This window comes from Emydura macquarii, unplaced genomic scaffold (assembly GCF_026122565.2).
Source record: "Emydura macquarii macquarii isolate MOO-44397 ecotype Brisbane River unplaced genomic scaffold, CSIRO-AGI_Emac_v2 contig_2473, whole genome shotgun sequence".
Lineage (NCBI taxonomy): Eukaryota > Metazoa > Chordata > Testudines > Chelidae > Emydura > Emydura macquarii.
In genome coordinates, this window is record NW_027132610.1 from 17,701,106 (window position 1) to 17,727,223 (window position 26,118).

Here is a 26,118-nt window from a genome sequence, read left to right on the forward strand (position 1 = left end):
ACTTTTCTATGCAGAAGACAAATGCTGCTTTTAACCATCATAATTTAAATGAAACAAGTACAGTAACAGTTTTTTTTACCTTGTCAAATCTTTTTGTTAAACTTTCCCTTTATTTTTTGTAGTTTATGTTTAACACAGTACTGTGCTTTATTTGTTTTTTGTTTTTTGTCTCCGCTGCTGCCTGATTATATACTTAGAATCATAGAATTTTAGCGTTGGAAGGGACCTCAGGAGGTCATCTAGTCCAACCCCCTGCTCAAAGCAGGACTAACCTCAGCTAAATCATCCCAGCCAGGGCTTTGTCAAGCCACAGCTTAAAAACCTCTAAAGATGGAGATTCCACCACTTTCCTAGGTAACCCATTTCAACCCCCATGGTGAAAAACATTTTCCTAATATCCTACCCAGACCTCCCCCACTGCAACTTGAGACCATTGCTCCTTGTTCTGTCATCTATTACCATTGAGAACAGCCTAGCTCCACCCTCCCTGGAACCCCCTTTCAGGTAGTTAAAGACTGCTATCAAATCCCCCCTCATTCTTCTCTTTTGCAGACTAAACAAATCTAGTTTCCTCAGCCTCTCCTCATAAATCTTGTGCTCCAGCACCTAATTATTTTTGTTGCCCTCCACTGGACTCTCTCCAACTTCTCCACATCCTTTTTGTAGTGGGGTCCCAAAACTGGACACAATACTCCAAATGCGGCCTCACCAATGCCGAATAGACGGGAATAATCACTTTCCTCAATCTACTGGCAATGCTCCTACTAATGCAGCCCAATATGCTATTAGCCTTCTTGGCAACCAGGGCACACTGCTGACTCATATCCAGCTTCTTATCCACTGTAACCCCCCAGGTCCTTTTCTGCAGAACTGCTGCCTAGCTCATCGGTCCCCAGTCTGTAGCTGTGCATGGGATTCTTCCGTCCTAAGTGCAGGACTCTATTTGCCTTTTTCCAGTCATCAGGGACCTCCCTCAATTGCCACAAGCTTTCAGAAATAATAGTCAGTGGCTCTGAAATTACATCCGCCAACTCCCTCAGCACCCTTGGATGCATTGCATCTGGCCCCATGGACTTGTGTATGTCCAATCTTTCTAAATAGTCCTGAACCTGTTCCTTCAGCACTGAGGGATGTTCACCTCCTCCCCATTTTGTGCTGCCCAGTGCAGAAATCTGACCTTTTCTGTGAAGACAGAGGCAAAAAAGGCATTGAGTACCTAAGCTTTCTCCACATCCTCTGTCACTAGGTTGCCTCCCCCATTCTGTAAGGGTCCACACTTTCCCTAATCTTCCTCTTGTTGGTAACATACCTGCAGAAACCCTTCTTGTTCCCTTTCACATCCCTTGCTCCAATTGCTTTGGCTTTCCTGATTTCATTTCTGCATGTTCGAGCAGTATTTTTATAATCCTCCCTAGTCATCTGACCAAGCTTCCACTTCTTGTAAACTGCTTTTTTGTGTTTAAGCTCACCAAAGACTCCTTTGTTAAGCCAAACTGGGCGCCTACCATATTTGCTATTCTTTCTTCACATTGGGATGGTTTGTTCCTGCGCCCTCAATTAGGTGTCTTTAAAATACAGCCAGCTGTCTTGGATTCCTTTCCCCCTCATACTAGCCTCCCAGGGGATCCTGCCCATCAGCTCCCTGAGGGAGTCAAAGTCTGCCTTTCTGAAGTCCATGGTCCATATCCTGGTGTTCTGCTTTCTTCTTTTTGTCAGGATCCTGAACTTGACCATCTCATGGTCACTGCTGCCTAGGTAGCCACCCACTTCTTCTTCCCCTACCAAATCTTCCCTGTTTGTGAGCAGCAGGTCAAGAGAAGCATGGCCCCTCGTTGGTTGCTCCCACACTTGCACCAGGAAGTTGTCCGCAACATTCTCCAAAAACTTCATGGATTGTTTGTGCTCTGCTGTATTGCTCTTCCAGCAGATGTCAGGGTGATTGAAGTCCCCCATGAGAACCATGTCCTGTGAACTGGAAACTTTCCCTACTTGACTGAAGAAAGCCTCATCTACCTCGTCCTCCTGGTCTGGTGGTCTATAACAGACACCCACCACGACATCACCCTTATTGTTCTTGCTTCTAAGCGTAACCCATAGACTCTCAGCTGGCTTATCTCCAGTTTCATGCTGGATCTCAGAGCAATCATAGTGCTCTCTTACATGTAGTGCAACTCCTCCACCCTTTTGCCCTTTCCTGTCCTTCCTGGACAGTTTATACCCATCCATGACAGTGCTCCAGTTGTGTGAGTTACCCCACCAAGTCTCGGTTATAATAGTTTCTTGACTGTCCCGGGACTTCCAATTCCTCCTGCTTGTTTCCCAGGCTTCTTGCGTTTGTGTATAGGCACTTTGTCCTACTTTCTCAGTGCAATTCAGGAGGCCTCCCCTGTTGCACCCTCCTCCTTCTGCTTCCTCCTGGTGTCCCACTTCCTCACTTACCTCTGGGCTTAGGTCCCCGTCCCGCATTGAACCTAATTTAAAGCCCTCCTCACTAGATCAGCCAGCCTGTCTGCGAAGATACTCTTCCCTCTCTTCATTAGGTGAATCCTGTCTCTTCTTAGTAATCCTTCTTCCTGGAACAACATCCCATGATCGAAGAATCCAAAACCTTCTCTCTGACACCACCTGTGTGACCACGCATTTACTTCCACAATGCAACGGTCCCCACCTGGGCCTTTTCCTTCAACAGGGAGGATGGACGAGAACACCACTCTTTTATCCTTCTTCCCAGAGCCACATAGTCTACAGTGATCCACTCAAGGTCATTCTTGGCAGTGTCATTGGTGCCCACGTGGAGAAGTAGGAAGGGGTAGTAGTCTGAGGGCTTGATAAGTCTCAGCAGTCTCTCCGTCACATCCTGAATCCTAGCTCCAGGCAAGCAGAACACTTCTCTAGTTTCCCAGTCTGGACGGCAGATGGATGACTCCGTCCCCCTTAGGAAGGAGTCCCCAACCACCACCACCCTTCTCTTCCTCTTGGGAGTGGTGGTCGTGGAACCCCCATCCCTAGGATAATGCATCCTATGCCTTCTGATCAACAGGGTTTCCTTCTGATCCATTCGCTCAGATGAGTCTTCCAAATCATTCTGCGGTGTAGTGTCTGTGCAGAGAGCCTGAAAACGATTTCTTACCTCTATTTGCATGGTGGGCATATAAGTTCTCTTTCTTCGGGAGGTCACATGTTGCCAATTTTCTTCCCCTTCTTCTGGTTCCAAAAGAGATGTGTGGTTGATCAGTCAGTTTGTAATTCTGAGGTTCCTAAATCTGAGGTTCTTCTTTATCACCAAACCCAAATGAACCTTTATTATTTCTAATCAGACCTATAATGTGCAAAAACAGTCATGGAGCAATGCATCCCTTTACACCAAAGGTGCTATGAAGTCTAAATGAGATCCTTAACTTCAGATCCATACCTTGCAAATACTCAAACAACTTTTTTGTGCAAGCACAAAACCCTATAATAAATATGGCTACTTCAGTCCACATCCAAGTTAATATTCAATATCCTCCTCAGTCAGGAAAGATGAAGACGCTTTACCAAACTTAGGGCAGGTCTACACTTAAAATGCTGCATCGGCACAGCTGCAGCACTTAAGAGCTTCTCCCATCAGCGGAGTTAATCCTCCTTCGTGAGAGGTGGTAACTGTATCAATGGGAGAAGCTCTCCTGCCGACATAACACTGTCTACTTGGGGGGTTAGGTTAGTATAACTACGTCGCTCAGGGATGTGGATTTTTCACACCCCTGAGTGACGTACTTATACCAATGTAAGTCTGTAGTGTAGACCTGGCCATAGTCTGGGAGTCCAAATTTATTTTAACTGGAACTTGTTGGAAACCAGAATTTCTGTCCCTCAGGAAATTCCAACATTTCAAATTTTGAATCTGAACAAAAAGCTGAAATTTCATGAAAAACAAAAACTCAGAAAAATTTCAATTCAGAACCATAAATTAATGTTTTGATAAACTAAAACATGTCACTTTGACTTTTGTATTAAAATATTAATTGTAATATACTACATATAAAGGTAACACTATAATACACAATATATTAATATTAATTGTAAATATGTATCATATTAGATTACTTTTATTTGTACTATATATTACAAGTAATATTTCAATATAATAGAAAAGTCAAATTGAAACTAATCAAAATGACATTGAAATGAAACATTCTTACCTTATTTAAATGAAGCAAGAAAGTCTAAACAATTCATTTTAACTTTTTCGTGTAAAAAATGTTGACGTGAAATGTTTTGAACCATGATATCTCATAGTGCTTTGAAACAGCCTTTCAAGATCTTCAAAACTTTTTTTTATTTTTAAAGTGGACAGTGCAGTGCTGCTAAACTAACAGTTTTCTCTGGTTCTGATGTAAATAGTGGCATTTTGCCAGCATACATCAGCATACATCAGTTTGTATCAGTAAGAGGACCCTCTAGGACCCTTCGAGGTGGGAGGGTCTTGGAGCTTGGGCTACAGCCTGACCTGGAACATCTGCACTGCATAAAACAGCCCTGCAGCCTGAGCCCCATGAGCTCGAGTCAGCAGGCATGAGCCAGCCACGGTGTCTAATTGCAGTGTAGACACACCCTTAGGTGAAAGAGAGAGGGAGAGAAAGAAAGAGAGAATACCTGGGGTGTTTTGTCCCTCACTTTTATAATCCAGTCTCCCTTTGAAATGCATTTTCCTGAGGGTTAGCCCTAGATAAAGTTCCTTCTGGCAGTGAGGATGGAAACATGGAATCTGATGATGAAAGAGGTTCCATGTTGTTGTTTGCTAAAATGCAGACCGATCTGTTCCTGCCCCTCCTCTGTTGCCAAAGAATGGCCACTTGTCAGTGATTGCCAGTCAGCTTTGATGGCACCTGGCTAGAGGTATCAGTTTGTCCTTTGTCTTTCAGAAACAGGTTTACCCTCTCCTCAGGCTTGTCTGGTAAACACATTTCAATCAAAATTTCAGTTTATGTTCATAGCTTCACATGTAATGTTGCTACATAGGTTTCACCATGATATTATTGACTGGTAAATTATTAGTTTTCAAGTGATACTTCACAAGGAATATTTTATGCAAAGATTATTACAACGGTGTGTAGGGTGTGAATAGACGGTTGCATTCGGTCACACGTGATCTGTGGGTTTCCTGAATATAGTTGTCTTGAAGGTTCCATTGTTGAAGCTGATTGTGGTGTCCAGGAAGTTGATGCTAGTGTGGGAGTGTTCCAGAGAGAGTGTAATGGATGAGTGATGGTTGTTGAAGTTGTGGTGAAAATCTCTGAGGGAGTTTACGTTGTCTGTCCAAAGGATGAAAATATCATTGATGTATCTCAGGTATGTCATTGGTTTCACGATGCATTGGTTTTATGGACAACTCAGATAGGCCCTAGAACAACAGATACAAAATCTGTAGTCACAGCTTCGCTACTATGATGATCAACACTCCCCACAACACACCTTTCAAGATCCATGGATTCTATATATGCCTTGTGATGCTGGCTGGATTAGGGGGACCATTTATGATATTACGTCAAATCAATATGTCAAAATTACAATAATTCATATGAGAGAGGCCATGTCAGGTACCATTAGAAAGGTTATAATTTGCTAAGTATGATGATATTTTGTATGTGTATGTGTCATATTTGTAATGTAGGTTACAAATATGTAAGGCATAGCTGTATTTCCACTTGTGCTGTGTTTCTGGGTGACTCCCCAGACAGGATGGCAGCAGCAATAAGCTGCTTAATGGTCCATTAAGGAAACTCACAGATACAATGGGCCTAGGCAGAGAAGCCCTGGCTACCTCTGATGAGTCACAAGGACTTACTCATGTGACCCTGGACGCCATCTTATTCCTGTAAATTTTCACAAGCAGCATGGCAAGGGCAAAGGGACATAAAAGGCAGTTGCACCACATCCATATTGTCTCTAGTCTTCAGCCTTCATCTACCTCTGGATCAACTCATCTATAACTGAAGCTGTGAAACAAAGGACTGAGACACATCCAGGTACTGGATGTACACCAGAGGGACTACACAAACCTGCAAACTCCACAATTCCACTGAAAACCTGATATATATGGACTTTCAAATCATTTGTATGTATCTGATTGCTTTAATCCTTTAACATTTCTCTTATAGCTTGTTTCTTTCTTTTTATAATAAACCTTCAGTTTTAGTTACTAAAGGATTGGCTGGCAGCGTGGTATTTTGGGTAAGATCCAAACTCAAAATGATTTGGTAATGTGGCTGCTGACCCTTTGGGGTCAAGAGAACCTTTTTGGTAAAAGCATAGAGTTTTAAATAACTGGTCTCTTTATGGGACCTAGTGACTAATTGGGAGCCAGAGACTGAGATGCAGTAAAGGGGGTTGTGTATATTTTGTTGTAACGTCTTGATAAGCAGTGTGGGAAATCAGAAGCACTGTTTGTGGCTGGTTGGGAAATTTGATTTCAGTGTCACCCACCAGTTTGGGAGAATCTGCTCTCCTGTTGCAGACTGCCCTGCTCTTGGCATTTTCAGATGGTCTACTCTAGGCACGGACGGGGTCACATGCCTATCACTAAATGCCCCATAAGTATGTGGGTGTAGAGGGACAATCACTATGCTTCTGAATGAACTCATACAGAAAAATAAGACAAAAACACTGCATCACCTGTGGGTGAACACTTTTCACAAAGCAATCATTCTATATCTGACCTATCAGTCCTCTTCCTCAAAGGAAACATGCACAACACTTTCAAAAGACAAGCCTGGGAGCTTAAATTTATAACTTTGCTAGACACTAAAATTTGTGGGCTGAACAGAGACACTGGATTTATGGCTTTTTGCAACAACCTGTAACCCATTAAACCCTCTCCCAGCTCAGGTTCCCTTTTCCCAAGTTACAGGCGAGGTGTTAACTGGCCACTTCACCTTGACTGATCCCTTACATAGGTAATTAACACATATTTCTAAACAACCTGTACCACCTTGTATTTAGGTGTGACACTAACATTTCCCAGGGACGAGCTCTGCGTAAGCTCTCAAAAGCTTGTCTCTCTCCACAACTTAATTTTGACCAATAAAAGATATTACCTCACTTACCTTGTCTCTTTCATAGACAAGAAGAGTTTTTTTGGCTGTGCAGCTGACAGCAGAGCTGTAAGTTTGCCGTAGTTTACTAGCTTTTCATATAAATGCAAGTCTGACAGGCTGGGAAATAACTACTTGTCAACGTAATCTGAGGCATGTTTGAAATATAGAGCGGACCATATTTTGTTCAAGAAATTGCTGTTAATTCAATAATAAAAGGAAGTGGATTACCTAATCCTGCCAATAGGTTGTGTGACTAGAAGCTGTGATTATGCACACAGCCACAGAGGAACTACTGCTTGGCTAATTATGCATTGGGTTGCACACAGGTCATGTTTGACAAGCTTGTGAAAGGCAGCCTTGAGCAAGCAGAAGTGCCGTGTGCAAAGATTAGTAGTGCTGCATGCAGTTTGGTGAGTGCAGAGGGATGCCCGTTGATAGGAAGTGTTTAAACCGGGTGCAAGAATATACAGTTGAGTGCAGCGTGCTACTTATATATAAAGGGGGCTGATTAGAAAGCAGTTCACCATGAGCACAGAAGGAGGGGAAGGTTGGCATAGAGGGACAGAATTTATGTTCTAGATATCGCTGGGAAAAAGTTTTCTGCTAATACATTGAATAACATCTCTTAAAAACTCCCATTTGGCGTTACAACTTGTGAAGCCTGAAAAGATAATGGAGAGAGAATCAGGCAGTGATTTGAAAAGGGACCAGTCTACCCTGGCTACTTTGAACAACAAAAATGTAACCCTGGTGACTTTTCATAAGCGGCAATCATCTAATGTTGTGCCTGCACTACTGATTGCCAGTGAACCCTCTAAGTCAGGATCTCCTGGAAAAGCAGATGATTGTTCGCAGGAAGAAGAGAAAGTTTCACAGAGTTACTCTGTGGGAGCGTCAGAAGTCAGCAGCCTGCATGTAAGTTTGCTACAACTGTACTGGAGCTTAAAGGGAAGTGTACTGGATATAGATGTAAATTGATTCGTTACCCCTTTATATTCCAAGTTCATTAGGTTCCCAGGAGTGCTGACATATAATTAATCTTTGTAAAAACCTTGGATTTCCTTTGCAAGTGAAGTGTCCTTTGAAATTCTCTGAAAGATCATCTATAAATGCTGAGCTTTATTAATAATGGAAAATATTAAGTAACTTTAACTACTAGGCATCTTTCCAGTTCTACCTAGAATAATACGAAGTGGGAATCCCTAGTAATTACAGCATATACATATAATGTATTAGCCTTCCTTCTTTTTAAGATGTGTTTATTTCAATAATTAGACATCAGTTTGTGGTTTGGTTATCCTGTGGAATGAGAGACATTGCTTGGATAGCGTAAAAGATCAAAATTATAGATAAGCTACTTACCTACAACTATACCAGTGATACTGGTATAGATCATGGTAGCACAATTGCCACAGCTGCCTTCTCACCCAGGCTTGTCTATAGCTGTTTCATAGTTTTGTACAGTATATCTTCTTAGGAGGAAGTGCTGTTTCATTTTGAAAAGCCCGTGCTTGTAAAATGCTGTTGTGATTCTCATGAAAAATACAGATGACACAGCAGAATACTAAGTTCACATAAATTATAACTGTGTAACTTGGCTCATAGTCTGGTGTTTTAAACTGACAAGATTTTTTTTTATGACTTATCTTTTAAACCCGTGTGTCTTTATTGTTAGTTTTAGAGTGACTTAAATGATTAACATCAAAGTTGAATGAAATGATATTGGGGAACAGACCAAGTAAACCTGGAGGCTTTTACTGTCTCAATTGTTTTATGGCAAACATCTATTGTTGAAAAACAAACATGACATAAGACTAGAGTAGTTCTGCCAAATGATCTGTTTACATACTTGGTTCAGGTATTTAATATGTTGGGTATACTGTGCTACTCCTTGCATTGATGTTCAATGACGCACAGTACACATATATAAAGTGTACAGCGGCTTTCTTTATTTAATTGCCTCCACTAATCCTGTTTTAGTTTTCATGTACAGTATTCTCACCCAACCCTTGAAAGTCACCAGAAGGTCACTCCCAGCCATTGCCTTGTTGCCTGTTACTTTAAACCCATTGTAACTTTAAAGTTGTTACTGTGCTGAACCACTAAAACCTCCCCTTTAAACCACAATTCGCATACATTGGGAACCAGACTGTGTGTGGATACCAAACTCATTTAATATAGACCAGTGAACAGTGGTTAGACAGTAATAATTTTTGGTCACTACCATCCTTGGGTCCAGTTCAGACCTGCATCTTCCAATAGACATGAAAGTTTGCACATAACCATGCTGCTTCCCTTTTCTTCAAAACTCACATTGCAACTTCTTCTACCTCACCTATGCCTTTGATTTCCTTTTAGTTCCTCTTTCTAAGGTGTGACCTCTCCGTGCCTAGGGTAGCCACCTGAAAATGGCAAGATCAAGGCAGGCTGCAAAAGGAGAGCAGATTCTCCCAGCACTGGTGGGTGACACAGAAGTCAGGCTTCCCAACCAGCCACAAACAATGCTTCTGATTCCCCACACTGCTTATCAAGAAGCTAAAACAAAATATACACTGCCCCCTTTACTGCATTTCAGTCTCTGGCTCCCAATCAACCACTAGGTCCAGTAAAGAGAGAAGTTATTTAAAAATCTATGCTCTTTACCAAAAAGGATCTCTTGACCCCCAAAGGTTCAGCCACAGTACCAAATCATTTTAAGTTTGGATCTTACCCAAAATACCACGCTGCCAGCCAATCTTTAGTAACTAAAAGTAAAGGTTTATTATAAAAGGAAAGAAACAAATAAACTATAAGAGAAATGTCCTCCTGATGTACATCCAATACCTGGATGGGTCTCAGTCCTTTGATTCACAGCTCAGCTGCAGAGCAAATGAATTGATCCAGAGGTAGGTGAAGGCTGAAGACTAAAGAAAGACAATATGGATTTGGTGCACCTGCCTTTTATGTCCCTTGGCCTTTGCCATGCTGCTTGTGGAAAATTGGAAATTTACAGAAATAAGATGGAGTCCAAGGTCACATGAGTAAATCCTGGTTTACTCATCAGGGGTAGCCGGGGCTTCTCTCCCTGGCCCCACTGTACCTGTGAGTTTCCTTAATGGGCCATTAAGCAGCTTATTGCTGCTGCCATCCTGTCTGGGGAGTCACCCAGAAACACAGCACAAGTGGAAATACAGCTATGCCTTACATATTTGTAACCTATATTACAAATATGACACATACACATAAACAATATCATCATACTTAGCAAATTATAACCTTTCTAATGGTACCTGACATGGCCTCTCTCATATGAATTATTGTAATTTTGAAATATTGATGTTACATAATATTACAAATGATCCCCCTAATCCAGACAGTGTCACATAAGGCCTCTTGCTTGAATGATCTCCAGAAAACTGCTGTTTTGACTCATTCCTAATGTCTGTTGACTACTGTCTTGTATTTTTTGGGTTACAAATTGTATGAAAGACACTGAACACTGTAAAATTTGTATGTAAGACATTTAAGAGCAGAAAGACTAATTATTGGGAAGTACAAACGCAGATAGGACTCCTTCAGTATGGAGATAAACAAAATTCCAGGTCAAAACAACGAGAGTCCTGTAGCACTTTAAAGACTAACAAATTTAATTTCTGCAGGCATAAGCTTTCGTGGGCTGCAACCCACTTCGTCAGATGCAAGAAATAGAAATCAGATAGGGGATGTGTGTGTGTGTGTGTGTGTGTATATATATATATATATATATATATATATATATATATATATATATATATACACACACACATCCAAGGATAAGGAACAACAATGGGGAGGGTAGGTGTTAGCAAAGTCCATTCAGGTAGAGTAGATGAAGCCTATTTACAACCATTGATTAGCAGGTGAGACTGTGAGAACAGTGACAATTACTTCTTGTAATGAGATGACCATTCCAAGTCCCTGTTCAAACCCAGTTTGATTGTGTCAGGTTTGCAGATGAGTTCTAACTCTGCAGTTTCTTGCTGAAGTCTGTTTTTGAAGTTTTTTTGCAGAAGTACAGCAACTTTCAAGTCAGTTACAGAGTGTCCTGGGAGATTGAAGTGCTCTCCAACTGGTTTATGGATGTTACCATTTTTTTATGTCTGGTTTGTGTCCATTTATTCTTTTGCGTCGTGAAGGTCCGGTTTGGCCAATGTACATGGCAGAGGGGCATTGCTGGCACATGATGGCATATATTACATTAGTAGATGTGCAGATGAATGAGCTCCTTATGGTGTGGCTGATGTGGTTAGGATCTGTGATGGTGTCTCTAGAATTGATGTGCGAGCAGAGCTGGCAACGGGGTTTGTTGCAGGGATAGGTTCCTGGGTTAGTGATCTTGTAGTATGGTGTACGGTTGCTGATGAGTATTTGCTTCGGGTTGGGGGGCTGTCTGTAAGCAAGGATAGGCCTGCCTCCCATGGCTTGAGCAAGTGAGAGATCATCTGTTAGGATGCTAGGATACATTGTAGATCCTTAATGATGTGTTGGAGAGATGTTAGCTGGGGGCTGTAGGTGATGGCCAGTGGTGTTCTGTTGTTTTCTTTGTTGGGTCTGTCCTGTAGTAGGTGACTTCTGGGTACCCGTCTGGCTCTGTGAATTTGTTTCTTCACTCTCCAGGTGGGTAATATAGTTTTAAAAATGTTTTATGGAGATCCTGTAGGTGTTTGTCTCTGTCTGAGGGATCGCAGAAAATCCGATTGTATCTTAGGGCTTGTCTGTAGACAATGGATCGTGTAATGTGTCCAGGGTGGAAGCTGGAGGCATGAAGATATGTATTGCGTCAGCTGGTTTTCGGTATAGGGTGGTATTAATGTGACCATCTTTTATTTGTATTGTAGTGTCCAGGAAGTGGATTTCTTGTGTGGACTGGTCCAGGCTGAGGTTGATGGTGGTTGCTTTACAGGCAATTCTATAAAGTATTGCTATAAATGAAAAGACACAGATGAGTTTTGATTATATTGAAGGGATTTTCTTGTAAGTTAACCAAGCTTGGAGTTTTCACCCCTTAGGGATGCCTGCTACTGCAGATGTCTTGTAAATGTTTCTTTTTTAATCCCCTCTCACTGCTAGGGTTCATATTTTGTCACCACCATTGTGCTATGCCACTTAACACTTTCCTTGATCATTCAATCAGCTCTTTGCTCATTTATTCTTCATTGTAAGGTCTCATGTTCATTTGCACACTCTAATTTTTGAAGTACCTCCCAAAGAGGAGGTGGTTTCCTGTATACCCTTGCTAAGAGTTGAATAACCTGGAACAATCATCAATAGGAACATTTTATTATTATATTTTTATAGTGATCCACATTGTTCACTGTTGCAACCAAAGAGAGTGCCATTGCCAGATGATAGAACATTTATGTCTGGTCTTGACCTCTGAATTCTAGAGTAGATTGACGCCGTGAAATCACTAAGTGGTGCAGCATCTGATTAACTGAACCCTGCTCTGTTTTTATTCCATTTACTGTGCTTTGTCAGTGTATTGTCAGACTATAGAGCAGCACCTGCTCACCCTCAGAGACCATAAAGATTTCCCAGGCACTTCTTCAGCATTTTTAAGCTTCTCTGATATTTTCAAAGGTACTCTAGTCTCTCTGAGTTTTGTTTCGTTATGTCACACAGCTTGGTAGATACCATTTTGTTTATAAGGGCTAAATAACATTCAGAAACCCCATTTTAGGGCCCAGCATGTGCCTTGGGATACTAACAAATATATTTGTCTTATAAATGTTTACCTCCTTTTATATTAGCAGCCTACTGCTTTCCTTTGACACGTAGAAACATGCAGACCAGATTTTTCATAAAACTACTGAATAAGAACAAACAATCCTAGCTAAATACTTTAAATTAAATCGAAATACCAGAAAAGATTCATATCCACAAACCACCTGCTTTTAACTCAGAACAGGGAAACCCAGCCCCCACCTTGAATGAAAGCTTGAGCCTACTGAAGTGAGTGGCCAAACTCCCATTGACTCATTAGGACAGGCGTTCTCAAACTGGGGGTCGCAAGCTGTCAGCCCCCAGGCAGCAGGTCAGGGGCTTTCAGCCCCATGCATGGCAGGGCTGACAGCCCTGACCCCCCGGGGGTGTTGCACTCAGGGGCTTGCTGTATGAAGGGGTTGCCAATACAAAAAGTTGGAGAACCCACTGCACTAGGGTTAGCGTTTCACCCCTTGTTTATAAACAACCAGGCAGCATTTTTTGAGACAGAGCCAGCCCATGAATTGCACCTGGCAGGTTTAGAAAAACTCTTGCTAGAGCTTGTCGAAAAATGGGAAATGGGTTTTGGTGAAAACAGGGTTGGACTGATTTAAACCAAGGGAATTTAAAACAGCAATTTTAATCATAATTTAAATCACCAAGTGGAAAACCTCCATTTTAAAATTATCAGTTTTAATCAACTTTTCCATTTATGCTTCAGATACATTCTCATTGGTTGATATAACCATTAAACATGTTGAATTACAACTAAATAGAGCCTTTTCACTAGATCTCATACATCATTTGCTACCTACGAGGATACACTATAATGATATACATTTATTTATGCAGTTACATCGCTTAATATTTTCAGATTCTTTTTAATGGTACATTTTAGTAGTTAGAAAATGGTGAACGATATTGTTTATTTACTCGATAATTAACTTTTTTTTCATGATTTGTATCAAGCTGCATTAGGATGGTAACTGGAATTTAATTAAACACACAAAACAGCATACACAATTTATTTTTATTAAACAAAACAACCGTCAATGTTTTGGATACATACACTTCTTTTATCAAAACATGTTTCATATTTACAACTAAATGATTTATTAAACAGAGCGATTAGCTGTAATCAGTGAATTAAACTGATTATTTCAGGTCAGCCTCGAAAAATTTTCAAATATGCCTCAGGGCTGGTCTACACTATAGAGTTTTGTCGACAGAAGTCAACAAAACAGTGGAGTACAGACTAAAATGTTCCTCCCTCTGATGTAACTCCCCTGCTATGCCAATATAATAAAACCACCTCAATGAGAGGTGTAGGGCCTATGTCTGTTTAGTTAGGGCGACGCAGTGTCAATGTAGGCACTGCGTCCCTTACATCCACTGTGGGGCTGACAAGAAAGCCTCCCTGACTGCTGAGCAGCTGGTCAGGGTGAGAAGCCCAGGTGGCTGGTCTCCACTCCCCGCAGGGAGCTGGGGCAGCCTTGTCAATTTCATGGCTGCCCGGTTCCCAGAGGAGAACGGGGAATGGAGAAGTCTCAGGCAGCTTCCCCCAGCTCCCAGTGGGGAACATGGAGGGGAAAAGCCTGGGGCCTGCTCTTGGTGGGGAACGGGGAGTGGGCAGGGCAGCCCACCAGGAGCCTGTGTGGCTCCCAGCAGGGATCTGAGAGACTGAGCTCTCAGTGCCCCACACTGCCCCTCTTAGGTAGTGAAAGTGCTTCTAGTGAAGACACACTCCATCGACCCAAGGAGGGTAGTGTGGATGTCAGCCACCACAGTAATTACTGCGTGGCTGTAAGTCGACATATGTCGACTTATTTTTCTAGTGTAGACAAGGCCTAAGTGAAAGTGACAGGAGCTTAAGTTACAACTCACCTAAGTCTCTTGAAAATAAGAGAGTCTCCTAAGTTACTAAAAAGTGAGGTTGATCCAACTATGTTGCTCAGGGATGTAACAAATTCACACCCCTGAATGACACAGTTAAGTTGACCTAACCTGCGGTGTAGACCGCTAGGTCAGTGGAATAATTCTTCTGTTGACCTAGCTACCCTTCTCAGAGAGGTGGATAAACTATGGTGACAGGAGAGCCCCGCCTGTCAGCATAAGTAGTGTCTACACTGAAGTGCTACACTGAAACTGGCCATAAGCTCCCCTATTGTGCCGTATTTATAAAGCTTGACTTCAAAAGTTAGTTATTCTTCCCGATTCTTTCTTTATATACAAAAAGTAGCCTTTAATGCAAAGTTTTTCATAAAAGCTCTTGGATTCATCATATTGCTTGTTTTATTTAAATGTTTTAAGAGATTATAAATTTAGACCTTAAGATATTTTGTATAAAATTCAGATTTCATTTTAAATAGGTTTATTTTTAAAAAGAAAAACATATAATTTAAATAACAAAATAAAAACATACATTTTTTTTTAAAGAATTGATTTTTATCCCTCTGTGAAAAAATATTTTTTTTAAACTTGAAATAAACTGAATACAAGTTCCCGGTGCAACGTTGTGGACAAAAGAGTTAATGCAATCCTTGGAAATATGAACAGGAGTCTCAAGTAGGATTAGAAGGGTTATGTTACCTCTGTATCTGGCACAGGTGCCACTGCTAGAGGAATAAGTGGGCCAGTTCTGATGTCAACTATTCAACCATTGATAAATTGGAGAGGCTTCAGAGTAAAGCCGTGAAAAGAATGATGAAAGGATTAGAAAACATGTGTTATAGTGATAGACACAAGGATCTCAATCTATTTATCTTAACAAAGAGAAGGTTACAGGTGTCTTGATTACAATCCATAAGTACCTACATGAAGAACAAATACTTGAAAATGGGCCCTTCATTCCAGCAGACAAAGGTATAACTAGATTCCATAGCGGGAAGTTGAAGCTAGACAAATTCAGACTGGAAATAAGGCATTAAGTTTTTAACAGTGAGGAAGCACTAGAACAATTTACCAAAGGCAGTGGTGGATTCTCCATCCCTAGACATTTTTAAACCAATATTGGATGTTTTTCTAAAAGATTATGCTCTGCTTCAAACAGGAATTAATTCAGGGCAGTTTTATGGCCTGTGTTATACACAAAATCAGATTAGATTATCACAATGGTTTCTTCTGGCTTTATAATTTATGAATCCATAAAAAAAAATTTCTGGTATGTGTGGTTGTTTTTTTTCCTAAGTACTGATGTCTTCCCACCCTTGCTCCTTTTTTTTTCCCTCTGGTTTTCTTCAGAGGAAAAAGGGGAAGCAGAAAAAAGAAAAACAATGTGAAAAAACTGAAGTTTTTTTTTTTTTTTAAAGGATTACGCAGAATATTTTTTGATTAGAAAAAGGCTTTTTTGTCAAATTTATTTTCGATCAACTCTAACTCTTACAGATATTGGAATAGCTTCATATTTAAGCAAGAATTCAAATAATGAACAATCTTAGCAGTTTTCTGTTACTGATGATGCATTAAACTTTGAGTACTAACACTTGCTGTTTGTTATTTATAAAAGGTTGTATTAGCACAGATATTCTTTCACCATCTTTTGTTACTGGCTTGACACCCAGTAAAATACAAATAACAATCAAAGAGGGAGAGAGAAATCAGAATGGTTAGCAGCAGGAGTGTGGGAAGAGGAGTTGGAGTGGAAGGACAGAGAAGATGGACTAGGTTGCCACCTCTGAGGCATCAAAAACCAGGACATCTGCCTGCCCCTCACACCCTATCACATAAACCCCCAGGTGCACAGTGGCATAACTACAGCGGTGCAAGTGAGGCAGTCAGGCTGGGGCCCACCCAGAGGGGACACTGGGAGAGCGGGGCCCACTGGGGCACAGGGGCGGCTGGGATAGAGGCCCCTCTGGCTGGGGCAGCTCCTGGCATGAACAGCCAGTGACGATGTGCAAAGAAGGCACAGGGAGGATCACAGCACCGGGGGAAGAGCAGGAATGCAGGAGGGTGGATCCATAGGTAGGAGATGCACCACCCACCCCTGGAGATGGAGTGCAAGGTAAAAGAATCAGCAGCTTAGCATGGGGAGGAGGGTTGGGGGTGGCAATGAGGAGAGTTGGAGGAGAGGAGCTGGGGTGTGTGTGGCTAGATTGGAGCTGGAGGGGGTAGAAATGGGGAGCTAGGGGCAGGTTTGTGGAGTCCTGAAACAGGGCTGGGGGTGGATCAGGGAAGTTGGAGGTGGGCAGAAGGGGAACTGAAAGATCTGGAAGGGAGTTGAGATCTGGACTGAAGGAGGCTATGGTGGGTTTGAAGGAGAGCTGGAGGGGAGTAAGGGGACCTATAGGGGGAGCTGGGGATTTATAGGGGGCTGTGAGAGAGCTGGAGAGAAGCTAGGCAGGAGCTGGGGAATGGGAGGGCTGGGTTAGGGCTATGTGGGAGTTAGGCAGGATGTGGAGGGCTGGATTGGTGCTGGGGGAGGTGGAGAGGGGCTAGGCAGGATCTAGGAGGATGTGGGTACTGGTGGATTGCAGCTGTGGGGGAATTTGGAGGGTTGGATTTTGGAAATGGGAAGGGGGTTTCTGGTGTGTTCTTGCACCCAGGGCACTCTCTCCCCACCCTACCCCTGGGAGAGGGCATCAGTCCCAGCGGGCTCCTGCTCCCATGGCTGCCATGGGCACTGACCTCATGGGTCAGGACGCTGCACCAGCCGGATCAACCCAGTTCCCCCCCAGCAGTGACCCCAGCAGCCGGTACCAACGCAGCAGTGACTGGGCACCGGGGCGCCAGCCCTGAATTCCCCCTGTCCCACTTGCTGTTCCTGAGCCACCCCATCCCCGCAGCTCCCACACACTCTGGAGCCAGAGCGCTCTCTGCACAGGTGCTGCTGCCTTCAGCTCCTTTCTCCCCCTACAGCCGCTAGGGGCTGGGGGAGGCAATGGGGATGTGACTGGCAAAACCCAGGAATTTTAATGTCCCAGGAAGACTTACAGATTTTCTGGGGCAGCTACCTTAAAAAAAGAAAAGTGGGGGAGGAAGATAATCCCAGGAAAACCAGGTCAGGTGGTAATCCTAAACTCCTAATTTGCTTTTCCTGTAAATGGTTCACACCCAGCCGGCTTATTGATATGCATCCTAGAAACTGGAGTAAGCTCTGGAAGAGTGCATCTCCCAGCCCTTAGTCTGTTGCACACCTCTTGCTGAAAGAATGTAGAACACACGCGATCAGACACTACAGGTTAAAAACCACTGTGTTAAACTTTTACCATTTTGGGCCTGACCAAGACATCGGGAATCCCAAGCTATCTGCCCAGGAGGCAAAATGTATGTAAGTAACTGGAACGTTATTTTCCCATAAGAAAACTTAAACATACAAAGTGGGCTCTATACCGTTGTAAATAAGACTTTCTTGTTAGGTGGGTGTGTGTGTGGGAATCCTCCTTAATGCCCACCTGCCTAGCTTTATTTTTTTATTCCATCACATCTTTGTAAAGCCCATAAGCAAATGTTACGTATTTTTGTAAGCTTTCAACAAGACTACTCAAAGTGAAAATATGGGCATGTTTGATCCAATATCTTGTTGACAGTACTGTGTCTAAGAGACTTGTTTAATTTTCAGAAGGGATTTTTTTCCTTCTGTCGTGTCATGTGCTTACATTTTTAGCTAGCACTTGGGTAAAAACACAGTCACTTAATAAATTTAGCTTCTCTTTTGAATTACTTTTTTGAAATGGGATTGGCAGCATACATGCCTCTGAACCTCTAAGCCACTTCCAATTGCCTCCGGAAAGGGTAAACAGGATTTTTGTTGGGCAAAAAGGGAATGGAGTTGGGAAAATTAATTCCTTATGTTAGACCAGTGATTTTCATCCTATTTTCATTTGCAGGCCCTTCAAAAAGTTTCAAATGGAGGTGTGGACCTCTTTGGAAATCTTAGACATAGGGGTCCGCAGACCACAGGTTAAAAACCACTGTGTCAAACTTTTACCATTTTGGGCCTGATCCAGACATCAGGATTCCTAAACTATCTGCCCAGGTGGCAAAATTAAGTGAATGAAGTCTGAAGTTCTACTTCAATTGAATGAGACACTCTCTTGTGTAAATAACTGGCCTGGTTCTAATATGAATGTTGTGGTATTAAGGAGGGATTTCTCCTGTGTAATAGAAACACAGGAATTTCCCTACTGGGGCAGCTCCAAGATCCGTCTAGTCAGTCCGGTAGCCTGTCTCTGACAGTAGTCAGTGCCAAATGCTTCAGCAGAAGGTGCATGATCCCTGCAGTAGGCAGATGTGGGATAATCTGTCCCCCACATTAGGTCTCATCCTGACCTCTAATAGAGATTGTCTTAAACCCTGAAGCATGAGATTTAATATCTCTTTCACAAAAATGTTGTTACTAATTATGAAAACTCTGGGTGTTCTTGTTATCCATGTAAATGATTAATCCCTTGTTGACTCTTCCAAGTTCTTAGCCTCACAAATTTCCTGTGTCAGTGAGTTCAACAGTCTAATTATGCATTATGTGAAAAAGTATCAGGTTTGAATTTGCCATCTTTTAATTTAATTGAAAGCAGCAAGCTACAGAACTATGGCACTTAAAGACACCAGATCAGACTAATGGCACTAAATTGTGCACCTTTTTAATTTTAGTTACAACCTCCTGAAAATTAGTACTGGCTCAAGCCTGTGACTGTCTATTCTAATATCCTCTCTCTCATAGTGGTCAGTACCAGATGCTTCAGATGGAGGTACAAAAAATCAAGTGGATAACTTGGAGTAATCTGCACAAGGTGGAACCCCTATAAGTTAATGGCTGTCTTATCTGAAGCTTGTAGTTATACCCCTTCTGCGAAACAAAGAAAATTGGTTTTTGTTTGTTTGTCTTTTATCTTATTAAATAGAATGCTGAAAGGGCATTCGAGCCTGATAGCCTCAGATATCATGTGTTTGGGTCTTTCTCCTCTATTCTAGTTCCAGACCCTAGAACAGTGGTCCCCAAACTTTTTGCCTGGTGCCCCTCCCCCTTACTCCTCTGTCCACCCCCCCACTTTCCTTTCTAGGAGTTAGGGCCAGGCCAGGAGCCAAGGCAGGGCTGGGGGTTGAGACTGGGGCAGTGGTTGGAGATGGGCTAGGAGCCAGGGGGCCAGGAGTGGAGCCGCGGGCTGAGACTGGGAGCCAGGGGCCAAGGCTCGGGGGGGGCTGGAGCAGGGAGGGGCTGGGTAGTGCTCCCTCCCTGCCCCCCTTGGGGGCTGGCCCAGGCTCTGCTATGACCCCCTCTCTCTCACCCCTGAATGTTCTTCTTCGAATGCTTGCTCATGTCCATTCTGAATTAGGTGTGTTTGCGCCGCATGCACCGGTGCCAGAAATTTTTCCCCTAGTGTTATCCATAGAGCCATCTCTAGTATCCTCTGGTGGCGCGTGTACGCTCTTGTATATAGGGTGCTGCTGGCCCCCTTCTCTTCCAGTTCCTCCTTACCACCCGTGATGGTGCTGGAACACCCTCTTGCTCTTACAAGTATTTGTATTCCTAGTGGTTCATTTGTTTAATCTAGCGTACATAGTTGTTGTTACGATTAGCAGTTTAGCAGTTAGTTTAGTGTACTTCATCCCAGGGTTGGGGCATACCCCAATCCCCGGGGTTTAAACCCTGCACTTCTTGTAAGAAACCAGTGACTCTCAGTGACCTGCACAAAGCTGTTTGAAGTGGTTAGGAGAAGCTCACATGCAGGAAAAGTGCAAGATTTGCAAAGGTTTTCACCCTTGAAGCAGAAAATACAGAGACATTAGACTCAAGGCCATCCTGATAGAATTGTCACTTAGACCAGCATCGGAACCAAGGTCAGACTCAGCCCCGAGCACTACAGCGTCGACAAGATGCGCTCCCTTGGAACCAGTGTCCACCCAGCATCAATCGACGTATCCAGTGCCGAAGAAATGTTCAAAGAAGGGCCACACGGAGAGGGGATGCTCACCGGCACCGAAACCAGTTAAGAAGACAGGGATGTTAGTGAGACCTGCATCGGGCCACTTGTCCCCATTGGCACTGGGAGGATCTTCGCCTGTAAGTGTGTTGAGTCCAGTGCTCACACCACCGCCAATCCTGGGAAGTGGCATAGGGCCTTGTCACCTGGTGGTCCACACCATGTCTGAAGCATTCCAGGTGATGAAGGACCTCCTAGCTGCTCTGCTGCCACCTACACCTAAGGAAGGGAGGCCTGCATGCCGGGAGCTGACTACCCGTTCAAGAGGAAAACCAGTGTTGGAACCACCACAATGCTCCCCTTCAGTAGGGTGCCACTCACTGGTCCATCAGCGGTCACCAGATCAGCAGTACCAGTTCCTGGAGCTGTGTCATGAGAGGTTGGGATCCCACCTCTGGTCTTTGGATGGCAAGCACTGATCTCTGGAGCATCGGCACTGCTCCCTGGAATGCCAGCACTGATCACCAGAGTGCCATCATTCTCCGAGACCACAGCACCAATCCAACTCCCGAGACAGATCCTCGGGGCCTTGGCGCTGCTCGTCAAGTCTTCACAAAATGCGTAAGGACAAGACACAGTCTCGGGACTCTGAACCTGAGGGCTCCCGGCAATGCTCCCTGTCGCCGGAGTACTGGCATTCAAGAGGCGGTGCGAAGAGGCAAGCAGTGTTCACCCCTCCATGGTCACCCAGGGACGCTTCCTCGGACTTGGAAGGGGAGGAAGTAGTCCCTCCGAAAGGACAGCCTTCTAGCCAGCTGGCCGGGTTTCCCATGCTGCCTCAGGGACAGTGGCCCAGTCCTTGACAGTTTTGGAACCCATGGGGGTTCCTGCAGTTCGAGGTGCCGTAGACTTACTCAATAGTGGCAACCTTGGTACTGCATTCTTCGGTAGCCCAGGGAGTGGCACGGGACTTAGATGTGAACTCGGAACAACAGGGGGCACCCTTAGCCAGCCAGTCAGAGGCTATCCCACCCAGGGGAATGGACCCAGCGCCCCTCAAGTACAAGTCTCCTTTTCCTCCTCACCAGATGAGGCGGTAGCAGGGTCCTCCACATCGGCCCCACTGGATGACTTTAGGGCCCACCAGGACCTATTAAAAAGGTGGTGAGCAATTTAAGGCTCAAGCTAGAGGAGCTCAAGGAACTGGTCGATGAACTTTTTGACGTTCTGGCATCCATAGCCCTGTTTAGAGTAGCCCTCCCGGTTCACGATGGGATGTTAAAAGTGGCCAAGGCACTTTGACAGACCCCAGCCTTGCTGTCCCCCACTTCCAAATGGGCAAAAAAGAAATATTATGTGCCGGCCAAGGGTTTCGAGTACCTATACACCCACCCCTCCCCGGGATCGTTAGTGATCGCAGCCGCCAATGAGCGTGACAGACAGGGCCAAATGAGTTCTACATCTAAAAATAAAGAGGCTAAGAAACTGGATCTCTTTGGCCATAAGGTTTATTCAACGGCAAGCCTACAGCTGAGGGTATCTAATCAGCAGGCATTGTTGGGACGATACCATTTTAACATTTGTCAGTCCCTCAAAAAGGTCATGGACTCCCTGCCACAGACCTCCAGGCAGGAGTTTCAGGCAATCCTGGAGGAAGGGAGAATGGTTGCCAGGGCTTCCCTACAAGCGACGTCAGATGCTGCAGACTCCGCGCTAGGGCTATGGCCTCCGCAGTATCGACGAGGACAGCATCTTGGCTCCAGTCATCAGGTTTCTCAGCAGAGGTCCAGCAGTCCATCTAGGACCTCCCCTTTGATGGGGCGGCCTCGTTTGCTGTCCAAATGGACTCAAGGCTGCATGGGCTGAAGAATTCATAGACCACATTGCGCTCTCTGGGTTTGTATACCCCTTCTTCCTTCAGGAGACATTTCAAGCTGTACCAACCACAACAGTTTGGAGGGCATCATTGGGGAGAACTCTATAGGAAAAAGAACAAAGGGTTTAAGCATCACCAGGGCCACTCGCCAGCCTCCACCCACCAATCAGGCTCAAGCCATCACCCCCCGGGGGGAGTAAACGAAACTTTTGAGGGTATGCCTGAGGGTGACCTACCAGCCATCACCAGAAATCCAAACTCCAAACTTTTTTCCTCCCGCCTTGTCCTGTTCCTCCCTGCCTGGTCGGCCCTAACATTGGACTGATAGGTATTAAGCACAGTGTCTACTGGTTACACCCTACAGTTTATCTCCTTTCCATCCCCGACACCCACCTTCCCTGTCCTTCTTCAGGGACCCCTCTCACGAGCAACTTCTCACTCAGGTTCAGACCTTCTTATGGGTGGGCGTGGTGGAAAAGGTTCCTCAAGAGTTAAAAGGGAGAGACTTCTATTCCCGTTATTTTTTAATCCTAAAGGCAAAAGGCAGGCTGAGACCCATTCTGGACCTGCGAAACCTCAACAAATATCTCAGGAAATTGAAGTTCTGCATGGTCTCCCTGGCTGCCATTATTCTCTCTCCGGATCCAGGTGACTAGTATGCTGCCCTTGACCTTCAGGATGCCTATTTCCACGTTTCCATTTTCCCAGGGCACAGAAGATTCCTGCGTGTCACAATAGGCAATCAGCACTTCCAGTTCATGGTGCTTCCATTTGGCCTATCCACTGCACCATGCGTGTTCACCAAATGCATGGCAGTGGTGTCATCCCACCTCAGACATCAAGGAATACAGGTCTTTCCTTACCTGGACAACTGGCTTATCGGAGGTTGGTCAAGGTTGCAAGTCCAGCGCGGTATGGAGGGTGTGTGAGACACCTGTCGAGCTCTCAGCCTATTAATAAATGAGCAGAAGTCAACGCTCATGCCGGTTCAGAGGATAGAGTTTATTGGTGCAGTCCTAAGCTCTATGCAAGCCAAGGCACTCCTACCAGAGGCCAGATTTCAGGCCATATCAGATCTCATAGCCAGACTGTCGGCCCATCCACTTACCACGGCAAGGGTGTGCCTTTGCCTCTTGGGGCATATGGTAGTCTGCATTTACGTGGTCCAGAATGTCTGACTACACTTCAGACAGTTGTAGATGTGGCTGGCATCAGTATACTCCCTGTCCAGACACCAGCTGGACAGAATATTCAGCATTCCTCCAGGAATACTCACCTCTCTGTCCTGGTGGATGAACCCCCATCACGTGATGACAAGAGTTCCATTTGTGGCCCTGAGGTCAAATCTATTGTTGATTTTGGATACATCGGATCTAGGATTGGGAGCCCACCTTGGAGCACTTCAAACTCAAGGTCTCTGGTCCAAAGATGAGACAGCTCTCCATATCAAGGTAAAAGAACTGAGAGAGGTATGACTGGCATGCAAGATATGACTGGCATGCAAGATGTTCCTGCCCTACCTCTCCAGAAAGACCATGCGGGTCCTCATGGACAACACAGTGGCAATGCAATACATCAACAGGCAAGGGGGAGCCAGATTCTTAACCTTCTGCCAGGAGGCTTTGCACCTTCGGGATCTCTGCCTGAACCACAGCATTCAATTAGAGACCGTACACCTTTCCAGGGCCAGGAATGCTTTAGCAGATTGCCTAAGCAGGTCCTTTTTCTCTCACCACAAGTGGTCACTGCAACCGGAAGTGACAGACTCTATGTTCTGAAAGAGGGGTGCTCCCCAGATGGACCTCTTTGTGACATTTGAGAACAGGAAGTGCAATTTCTTTTGCTGCTTCCAGGAGCTCGACAATGCTTCTCTGACCGACGCGTTTCTCCGCTCATGGTTGAGCAGCCTCATGTACGCCTTTCCCCCAATTCCATTGTTGCACAAGGTCCTCATAAAGATCAAAAGGGACATGGCACGGGTCATCCTGGTAGCCCCACATGGCCTTGCCAGCATTGGTTCAGCATACTGCTAGAATTATCGGTGGCCCATCCTTGGAAGCTCCCGCTACAGCTGGACCTCCTTTCCCAGGACCAGGGTCGGCTGTTGCACCTGGACCTGGCTTCCCTGCTTCTCTCAATGTGGAAACTGCATGGTTAAGTAAAGAGGAGCAGCACTGCTCGGCTCAGGTTCAAAGGATTCTATTGGAAAGTAGGAAGCCATCCATGAGGGTGTCCTACGAGGCTAAGTGAAAGAGCTTTACCTGCTGCGCTGCGTGTCAGAACATCTCACCAATGAAAGCACCTATCCAGATAATCTTAAACTATTTGCTCCACCTAATATAGGAAGGCCTCACTTTTTCATCTATTAAAGTACACCTAGTGGCAATTTCGGTCTTCCACCCTCCTATCCAAGGTAGGATGGTTTTCTCACACGAGATGGCAGCTAGATTCCTACAGGAACTAGAGAGGCTCTTTCCTTTGCTCTGAGATCCCAGTGGGATCTGAACCTCGTCCTCTCCCGGCTCACTGGACCCGCCCTTTGAGAGCCCTTGGCTTTGTGCTCACTCATACACGTGTCATGGAAGATAGTGTTTTTGGTTGCCATCACCTCAGCAAAGAGGGTATCAGAAATTAGAGTTCTAACCTCGGAACCCCCGTGCACATTTTTTTTTTTTTTTTTACAAGAATGAGGTTCAGCTACGCCTGCACCCACCATTTCTACCAAAAGTAGTCTCCCACTTCCATGTCAACCAGGATATTTTTCTACCAGTCTTCTGTCCAAAACCGCACGACTCCAGTGAGGAGAGACTTCTCCATTTTCTCGACGTAAGAAGGGCTCTAGCATTCTACATTGATAGGACTAAGGGCTTCCGTCGCTCGACACAGCTCTTCATCGCAGTTGACACGCGCATGAAAGGTTGCCTGGAATCCTCACAGCGTATCTCATCATGGATCACAGCTTGCATCCGAGCCTGCTATGAACAGACGGGGGCAATGCCCCCAGCATCACTGTCAGCCCACTGTACGAGAGCGCAACAATCTTTGGCGGCCTTTCTAGCTCATGTGCCCATTCAGGATATCTGCGGAACCACTATATGGTCTTTGGTCCATACATTCGTATTCCACTATGCCATCATGCAGCAAGCTCGGGATGATGCAGGGTTTGGAGAGCGGTGTTGCAATCATCACGCCCATGAACATCTGCCCGACTCCAGAGGTACTGCTGGTAAGTCACCTAGTTCAGAATGGACATGAGCAAGCACTCGAAGAATAAAGAATGGTTACTTACCTCGTAACTGTTGTTCTTTGAGATGTGTTGCTCATGTTCATTCCACAACCCACCCTCCTTCCCCTCTGTTGGAGTTCTGGCAAGAAGGAACTGGAAGGGAGGGGGGCCAGCAGCACCCTATATACGAGCACGTACACATGCCACTGCAGAGGGCGCTAGAGCTGGCCCTACGGATACCACTGGGGGAAAATTTCCGGCACCACTGCATGCAACGCACACATACCTAATTAAGAATGGACATGAGCAACACATCTCAAAGAACAACGGTTACGAGGTAAGTAACCATTCTTTCCT

The 26,118-nt window shown here is 44.5% G+C and overlaps 1 protein-coding gene across 1 annotated transcript in view; it reads left to right on the plus strand.

Annotated features, from left to right (window-relative positions):
• ATP7B (ATPase copper transporting beta) overlaps positions 1–26,118 on the plus strand; it is an 81,858-nt gene that overhangs the window by 26,712 nt on the left and 29,028 nt on the right. The window lies entirely within an intron of this gene.